Here is a 9,226-nt window from a genome sequence, read left to right on the forward strand (position 1 = left end):
GCTTCTCTCTGACTTTTAGTTAGTTTTAGCTAGCTGAGGCAGAGGAGTTCCCTGGACCCTTGTTTTTTTCAATTTTCTTGGATCTGTGCAAGCCTGCTCTGGACTGAACACCCAGCCAAACCCCGGGAGCTCAGGCCTGTGGCCCACCGGGGCCTGGGCCTCGGCACTTTCCAGCGCCAGAGGGACTGATAAGAACCTGAGTGAGCCGAGCTGCACCACATGAAAAAAGACCTTTCTTCCTAGACTTACCATCCCATCGAACAGCAAGAGGTTTTATTATTTAATAATTTTATTATTTAATATTACTCAATTTCTGTTAAATAAACAGCTTTTTCCACTTCTCTCCACGGAATTTTTTTTTTTTTTTTTTTTTTTTTTCCCTTTTCCCGGACCCGTTGGTGGGGAGGGGCATTTCCCTGTGGAGATCCCCATTTGGAGTTTTCCTTCCTGATTTGCCCTAAACTAGGACACTGGGTCTTGTCACAGGCAGACCACGACAGCAAATCACACTGACACTAAAACAGAAATCCCCAAGTACTCACTGAGCACTAAGGGATAGATGCCATAAGCATGATGTGCAAGGAACAAAAGTAATTACAAGTTAACTGGTTTAACTGGTTTGGTGAAACAGAAAGGAGATGCTGGGTAGCATGGTGAGAGGTTGCCAGCAGTGCCTGCACCGCTGCGGGTGAGGAGAAAATTACTTCAGCTGGTCACAGCTGTCTGTCACCTTGAAATGGCACTCCATCCTTTGTCTCCCTTCTGCCTGACACCTCAGCACAATGGGTAGCTTGGCTTTGTGCTCCTTTGATTCTAAAACACTTTCAAAAGCTTCCATTGCGGCTGCCAACATTAACGAAGAGAGTTGCTGTGCAGTGAACGCCCATGCTCATGCATGCTGTCCAGGCAGAAACGAGATTTCCTTGACTTAGCACTCTTTTAAACCTCTCCCCAGTCTTGGCTGAACCAAAAGTTTATTTGTATTCACACAAACCTTTTCAGAGTTACTGGGACAAGTCACCTGTCCCAATAGATAAGAGCACTTCATTGAGCAGGTGACACTTGATTCCAGACTTGATGAGGATTAGATTTATAAAAGTGTGTGCTGTCTTGACAGGATTGTGTTTAAAACAGAGCTTTTAATATCTGGGACTAGACCCTGCCTGTCCCCAAGTACAGGGCAATGCCCCACGGAGGGAATAACCTGACTCAGCTCTCTGAATACAGAGCTAGCAGCTACGTTTCTCATCAGTTTGCTGTGGCTGTGATTTACATGAATTTGGACAGGTTGTTAGGGAAGTCAAGAATGGTCATGAGAAACGTGTTTGGTTTAACAAACTAGTTAGAAGTGCTGATTCTTCTGGAAAGAAAGTTCCTTTATATTGTCCATTGAACACCTCGTGAGATTCAGGGTAACAGTTACCCTTGTGATAGAGAAGATGAAATAAAAGATGATTTTATTATCTGAGAAACAGCTTTACTTCAGTCTTACCTTTCCATAGTGGCATATAAACCTTCTGTGTGTCTTGGCACCAGAAACATATTAACAATGAATAGTTTTTGTTGTGGTGGTTTTTTTGAGAGACCATCTGTGCAATGAAATGCAGATCTGCTGGAATGCTTACATTGTGGAAAACAGAGCTGGAAATGGAGTTGAATTTTACAAACAGTTGGGGTTAATCTACATATAACAATTACTTTTGTTGTCAACAGTTCAGAATTACCAGTTCAGAAAGGTTTAAGAGAATTGGACTTCTTTTAAAATGAAGTGTAAGCTATGTGTAAATGAGCCTGTGCTACCTCAAACTCCCTTTCAGTCCTACCATGTAAGACAGGTTTGCAGGGACTTCTGATTAACTACCCTTCTGTGGCTGTGGCAGGAGGTCCCAGCAGAGCCTGAAGGTCAGTTCCACTGGTTTATGCACAAATACGTTGTCTGCTGGTGTCTGTACCACGATGACAGAGAGGGGGTGTCAGTCCCAAGGATTCTTTTGCAGGAGGAAAAAGTTTGGATCAGAGATGTGCACTGATCACGTACCATTTACCTCTTATTAATATTTACTAGTGACAGCAGCAAGTGTGCTTGGCTGATAAACAAAGTCAGAAGCAGAGTAGGCCAACCCCTCAGTACAATCAGGGTGGGAAAGGGCCCATTAAAATGATAAGACACAGACCTTATCTGTGACTCAAGACTTAAAATGGATTTAATAGCCACTAAGCACACTGCTTTTTAGTAAAAGGTCATCATGACTTTACCATGAATGAGATAGCACATTTTGCACTGTTTATGTTTTGAATGCCCAATACATGCATGATAATAAAATTCCCCAGGTATCTGACACCATTCCAAACTACCATTGAGTCTGCCTCAAAACTATCCCTGGTATTTTTGTAAAGAGGACCAGGCACAGACATATCTAAATAAAGATTCTCTTGAAAGAGAAGGAAGTGAAAGTCTATTCCAAATAAAGTGAACCCAGTGGTAAAGTATGCAGCAAGGACCTGATTTACTCTTGTATTCAACATAAGTGCAGAGCAAATGAAATGAGACAAGGGACCTTTGTAAGCTCAAGTTACCATCTGTAGTAAGAAAAAGAATCTTATGCTAGAACTAATTACATGACTTTAGGGATCTTACAGAAAGAATATCCAGAGGATCCTCTTGGCGATCTATTCTTTCTCAAAAATCAAAGTAGGTGAAGAAAATAAAATCCTGGAGCTCAGCCATTGGTTATGTGAATGATTTAAAACTAAAGGTCTTGTTTCTGAGAAATGGCAGTACCCTGGCCTGGTGTTTCAGCCAAAAATGGATGTAAAATTGAAATTGTTCATCTTCCCTTGAGGGCACTAATTCTGTCATCCAGCAACTATCTGGGACAGCCACAAGTGTCTTAGAACAGCAGCTTGAAAGGAGACAAAGTGAGTGTTAGACAAATTCAGTCTTCCATGGATAAGTTGAACAAGGAATCATTTGGCTGGAAGTTCTTGTTTCCAGGGCTAGCTAAGGTGTTTCGTGCAATGAAGTCAAGCGAGGCAACAGTGTTGTTTCTACCTAGTTAGAATATATATTTGCTATGGTTATAATAAAAATGAAATGTATTTAGAAATCTTTAATTTTTCAAGTTTTTAATAACTTGTTTTTCACATGGAATGTCTGGTTTTTCACTAGATGAAGTGTTCCTAGTTTTTCTGCCCTGGTGGTAAAGGTAAGTTTGATCCTTGGGTGCTGGATAAGGACAGCAGAGAGTAGGATAAGAAGGTAATTTTCATCTAACATTGTTGAGTCAGTGGATTAGTCATTTTAGGTTTCACAAATACAATAAATTACTGAGAATTTAGAACTGATTCATAGCTGTCTTACAGTGAGGAGCTTAGGCAGACAAAAGTTCTGCAAAGGAAGACTGTGAGGTGTTTTGATATTTGGGGATAAGACTCTCCTAAGTGGAGCAAATGGAGGACTGCAAAGGTTTTATTTTTACAGGTAAGTGTAGAACTATTGATACATCAAAAGCTTTGGCTTAGTCAGAGTTTTTTTTTTGTTTTTTTTTTAACAGCAGATATAATTAAACACTTGAACAAATATTTTTTAAAAAAAGTAATTTCTTTAACCTTTTACTATTTTTACTGGTATTTTCTCTCAGATGACCAACCTTTAGTAAAACTCATTTAAAAGTTTCTGCAGTAAATGCATGGAGTAACATCTTGTCAGGTGAGTTATCTCCAAAATTCTTTTCTTTAGAACGCAGTTAATTTATTCTCATCTTATTCCCTTCTGCACATAGATATAGATTAGATTGATGTAGATTAAGGCATGTAGATACCATTCTACCCTACCAGGTACTGTTACTCACCCATAAAGTCAGTTAGAAGGTGTTCATTCTTCAGTATCTCTTCTATATTAATTTATATGGACAATTTTCAAGGCTTCTTTTTAAATTATTTCGTCCACTTCCTATGATTTTATCAGCTGAAAAAAGCCTTATTTTGCTTTCAGATTTATTACTTGTACTTGTGTGATTTATTTACATAATTGTTTTTATTTAGAGATTTCATTTCACACTAAAATTAGGATGTGTTGTTGAAGTTTTATAACTGAGAGGTCAAGAATATAAAATTACTTTGAGACATGAGCTAAGATATTGAAAAATATTATTATCACCATAACTTCAAGAAATGCACTGATTAATATTTAGTAGAAATAACCCTTTACTTTGATACTGCAGCAATCCAGTAGCATTAATTTAAAGCCAATTTGGAGCCCCCCCATACAGGAGAGCTATTTAGATAGCTCTGTTATTTAGATAGTGTCCTGGAAAAAAATTCCTACCTGTAACAGGAAAGTCATTGTAAGCATCGTGAGCAACCCTGAGAAAGTGAAAAAGGAGAATATTGAAGGTCCCGATGGCTCCTTCCATTTCCTATACTTGAGGTCCAGACATAGTGTGTAATGTGTCTTGTAAGTCACAAAAGCAATCATTGTCCAGAGGTTAAGCAGGCAGGAGAAAGGAGAAGAAAGATGTAATTGCAAGGAGAGATGAAATGATTCACCTGCTCTGACACCTGACAGAGGAGGGATGCTGCCTTTCCCCTGCTCCCAAGGCAGGAGCAGAGGCAGGAGGTTATCAGCTCTGTCCTGGCATCTGTCTGGGAGTGAGAAGGTATGACCACTTTGCTTTGCATGTCTGTTTTATAACACTGGTGTCTGTTTCTGTTAAAAAAGCTATGTTGTAAACAGGAGAGAGCTGTATTAATTGCAAACATGTTGGGTAAAACTTTGAAGTCATCTGGTGTGTGTATGCATGCCTGCCCAGCAAGGCAGGAGCCTTGGAGAGAAGAGCAAAACACATAAAGATTGTTTTGAATGAAAGAGAAGGAATCTATTCAGAAAAATGTTTTTTTGTGGCATTCAGTGTGTGAATCTTGTAGGTAATGTCATGCCTTCTAAAGGAATTAAAAGTGCTTCTGGGTTTCTGTGAGAGGAGTCCCAGCAGGCTGAACCCAAGCTGGCTGCAGTGTGAGCTGGCTGGCAGCACAGCCTCAGACCTGTCTGCCTCAGCAGCAGAGCCTCCCACACATCCCCTGCTCCAGCCCTGGCACCAGGCATCAACATTACAATGACTTAGACTTGGGTAAATATCATAGGGTAAAACTGAGTTGGGGTAATCCTCATTGTTATATCAGTAAACATTACCAGAATAAGAAGCAGGTTTTATCTGAAGTGGTCAATTTTGTGTCATTAGCCATCTTTGCCTCTTGAATTTCTTTGGATTTACAGTTTGCTGCAGAGTTGTGTTGTCATTTTCTCTGCTTTGCCTTTCCTAAGAATTTAATCTTTGCCTCTTGAATTTCTTTGGATTTACAGTATGCTGCAGAGTTGTGTTGTCATCTTCTCTGCTTTGCCTTTCTTAAGAATTTAAATGCCCGTTTGCAAAATTCAAAAGACACCATGTACAGATAATCCTCCATTTTTCTCTTTGTTTAAGTAGAAAATCCTAGAAATGAGAACTGGGAATTGTTGGCACGGCCTGTGTGCCGGCACGAAAGGTGACCATCTGGAAAGCAACTTTGCAGCAAAGGACTTTGGAGTGTTCATGGATCCCAGATGGAACATGAGCCAACTGCAAAGGCAGCAAACAGTGCCTCTGGCTGCACTCAGGAGTGCTGCTGGTGGGATGAGGGAGCTGACCTTCCCCTGGACTCAGCACTGATGTGCCAAGACCCAGAGCACCGTGCCCAGGTTCTCCAGTCACAGGGAGATAATGACAAGAGAGTGGAAGGTTTATACATACCAGAAGAAACAGCCCAAAGAAGATGGAGCAAGATTCTTTTCAGTAGTGCCCACTGGCAGAACAGCAGCCAAGAGACACAAACTGAAACACAGGACAGCCCACCTGAACATCAGGAAACACTTTTCACAAGGAGGGTGACTGAGCACTGGCACTGACCAGACAAACCTAGCAGAATAGATAATGGATCTTGGTCTGTGTTTTAACCCCTAACTAATTGTTGGATCTTTGTTACTTGTGTCAACAATTTGTTCACTTCTGAGGTGAGGAACATCTTCATGGTACCTTCAAAATTAGTTTTATGCTTTTAAAAACCTTAGAAGCATTAAAGAAGAATAAGAAAGAAAACATGAAGCTTCTGCTTTTGGAAATTTATTCTGTGGCCAGAAGGAAATTGTATTATCCATTTCATATGTGCTTAACCAAATGTGTATCAGCCTCCTGAAAATAAAGTAAAATGTCCCTTTTCTGATGAAAGGCACTTCAGTAAAACCAGTTAGTGTAACTATTATGATTTTATTTGGATATAAGCAAAGTCTTTTCATACTAAAGAATTTTTTTGGCAGTATTTAAAAAATGATAGAGAAACTGGTGTTTAAAATGCAGTATCATAGGAGTTGAGAGTTTGGAGGGAAAAGCAGTTGGTGTTTGCCTCCCCCAGCTTGGCTGATGCTCTTTTGTTTTGTATAATTAATAACAATAATGTGGGCTCCCTGGTAAAATTACTGTATTCAATTTTGTGGATCAGTAATAAATACTACATATATATCTCAAATATATAATATCTGTGTAGGCATTATTTAGACTCAAGTGAATTAAATTTAAGGTCTTGGTTCTAGTAAGTTGCTTGATAAATTGAAGCTGCTAAAAAGCATCTTTTCAAATACTTTCAGAACTGTGGTTGAGAAATACTGTAAGATCTCAGTATTTTTATTGTAGTAATTTACATTTCATCTTTAAACTTTTGATTAAGAGAGACTTGAAAAATACTTATTTAATACTGTAGCAAATTAATTCCAATTTGCAGTTCATTTCAATTTATTTGTAAATGAGTATTCAATAATTTTGGTTAATAAGTAACCTGCAAATATCTGGAAACATTGTTTTTAAGGACTTTGCAGGCAATAGTGAGCTTCTTCATTCTTAAGATGACATAGTATCTAGAATCTTACTAAATATTTGATTTACTTTCCATCTTTTAAAAAAATAAAATAACATTCTCAAATGCTATCTTCCTACAAACTTGCCCATGCTACAGATATTAGGAAACTTAGCATATCATATCAATACCAATAGTCCAGGGACATACAAAATTCAAAAGAGTTATAATTGTGGTCTCCCCTTACCTGGTTGCCTAAATCAGATTTTGATCTGTTATGCACAAAGTCTTAATGATGTTGTATGTTTTTATTTTTGGAGCATTTGCTACTGGAAACTCTTGGGGAAGTTCTGTACTGTTCTAGGCTAAAACGGGTTCCACCCTGTCTGGTAACTGCAGCAAAGGTCGATCCTCAGAATCAGCTGGAGAAGAAAAGGTAGAAATCTTAAAGTTCTAAAACTGTAGAAAATACAAGAATATTTACTGAAAAATGAGAAAACATAAGAGGTGTTTTATCAAAATACTAACTTACCAGGAATCTTAAATATTTCATGCTGAACATTCCGTGAATAAAATATTTACATTGCAAATAGTGGCATGGTTCCATAACAGCTTGTGCAAACAGAAAACTGCATTGTATTTGGTAATCTGGCATTAAAATAGTTCTTTATTATATATTATTAAAATTATTATTATCTTTATTGTATATTATTAAAATAGTTCTTTATTATAGCTTGTACACACATATTAAAGAAACAATTCTGAAGGAGCCCCTGTGAAGGCAGAATAGTGGCTGTCCTCTTGTCTCCTGTGCCCATTGCAATGCTTTTGTCTGTCTTTTTCTCTTTGAAAAATATCAAAGAATAAAACTAAACTCATTGATAATGTGGGGATATGCTAATAAATAATGGGCCCTGGAAGCTTTTCCATAAGTTTACCTGTTTCAGAAGTAAATTTGATATGTTTATTTCTGACTTCAATTTTAAAAGGAAGGATGCAATATGAATAAAAAGGGGATTAATAAACAGGAAATCTGCAACTACTGTAAAAGCACACTCTAGAACAATGTTGTTGAATGCCCCCAGATGGTTGAGCCTGTTTTTCCTCTTGTCTATACATCATTATTTCTCTGACTGAGAAGAAGGGTGGTTGTGATCTTGGGTCTGGCAACAATCTATGACTGCCAGTTCATGCACCTTCCCAAGTATGTGGTTGGGTTGGGTTTTTTAGGGGTGGTGGGATTGTTTTTTCTTTGGTTTTGTTTTTTTTTAATGTAATGTCAGTGTAAGGCCAAATGAATTACTTACGGCTGCCAAAAGAGTTTGATAATGAAAGCTCCTTATTTTTGGTGGTCTCAGAGTACACTTTTGTCTTCCTGCACAAAAATGTGAAATGCTGTGTTATTTGACCTGAACCTACCTGTAGGTGACAATATAATGGAGACTGACACACTTGTGTTCAGCAGTCATGATGACAAATACATGCACTTCTGCAACTGCCACTGACTGCATTGTGCATGAAAAAATGTGAGGTCTGAAAAATATGAGCACCAAACAGTGCAAGAAATCCCCATAGTTACAGAGAGATGCTGCAGAGCCCCAACAAACTTCTCTTCCTCTTCTTTTCCAGGCCAAGAGTGAACTTTCTGCAATATGTGTCAGCTCTGGATGGTTGTTTCTCAGGGCTCTGTATGTCACATTCTAGCTTCATTCAGGTGTTGCTGCTGCCTGGCTTTGGTCCTGCTTTTATTGTGGTTTAAAGTGGACCCAGGTGCATTTTTGCAATGTATATTTAGAAGAGCATATATTGGCATTGCAAAGTCCCAGAATGTGCAATATTAAGTTTCTTCTGCTCTATTCACTCTGGCACCTCTTCAGATTCCCTCACAGAGTCCCTGGAGGAAGAAGTGTAACTTACCTCTTGCCCTGGAAGTGTTGGTACGTTTTCATTAAGGTAGAGGGAAGTGGTGGGAATTCCAGAGGGTTTTTATAATTTAGCAACCTTCTAATAACCTCTGGCTGTGGGGTAATGCTGTAAAACTTGCATTTCTTTATAATAATGGCAGATAAATAACCTGATTTTTGATATGTATTACTTCTGAGATTGTTATTTCTCCTATGAAATGCTATGATAAAAGGAATGCTTTCTTCTTCTCATGGTAATCATCTTCCTATAGTAATTTTTTAGCAGCTATTGCCATTGTCTTTTTAAGAAAAGAATTACTATCTTTGTTCCTCTGTGATTGGGAAAGGTATGAGCTTCAGGAGCAAGCAGAGAGAGAGAGTTTGTCAGAGAGTTGTATGCACACAGATGTATGACATTCATCCTTGCTGTTGCCTTG

The 9,226-nt window shown here is 38.5% G+C and overlaps 1 long non-coding RNA gene across 1 annotated transcript; it reads left to right on the forward strand.

The window, feature by feature from the left end:
- The first annotated feature begins 466 nt into the window (after window positions 1–466).
- LOC147654613 (uncharacterized) lies at window positions 467–6,561 on the forward strand. Its single transcript, XR_015282507.1, has 4 exons — window positions 467–3,481; window positions 3,642–3,713; window positions 4,289–4,658; window positions 5,487–6,561. It is a non-coding gene; the product is annotated as an uncharacterized LOC147654613 (long non-coding RNA).
- Window positions 6,562–9,226: the final 2,665 nt, after the last annotated feature.

This window comes from Cyanistes caeruleus, chromosome 2, assembly GCF_971803275.1.
Source record: "Cyanistes caeruleus chromosome 2, bCyaCae1.hap1.1, whole genome shotgun sequence".
NCBI classification, from domain to species: domain Eukaryota; kingdom Metazoa; phylum Chordata; class Aves; order Passeriformes; family Paridae; genus Cyanistes; species Cyanistes caeruleus.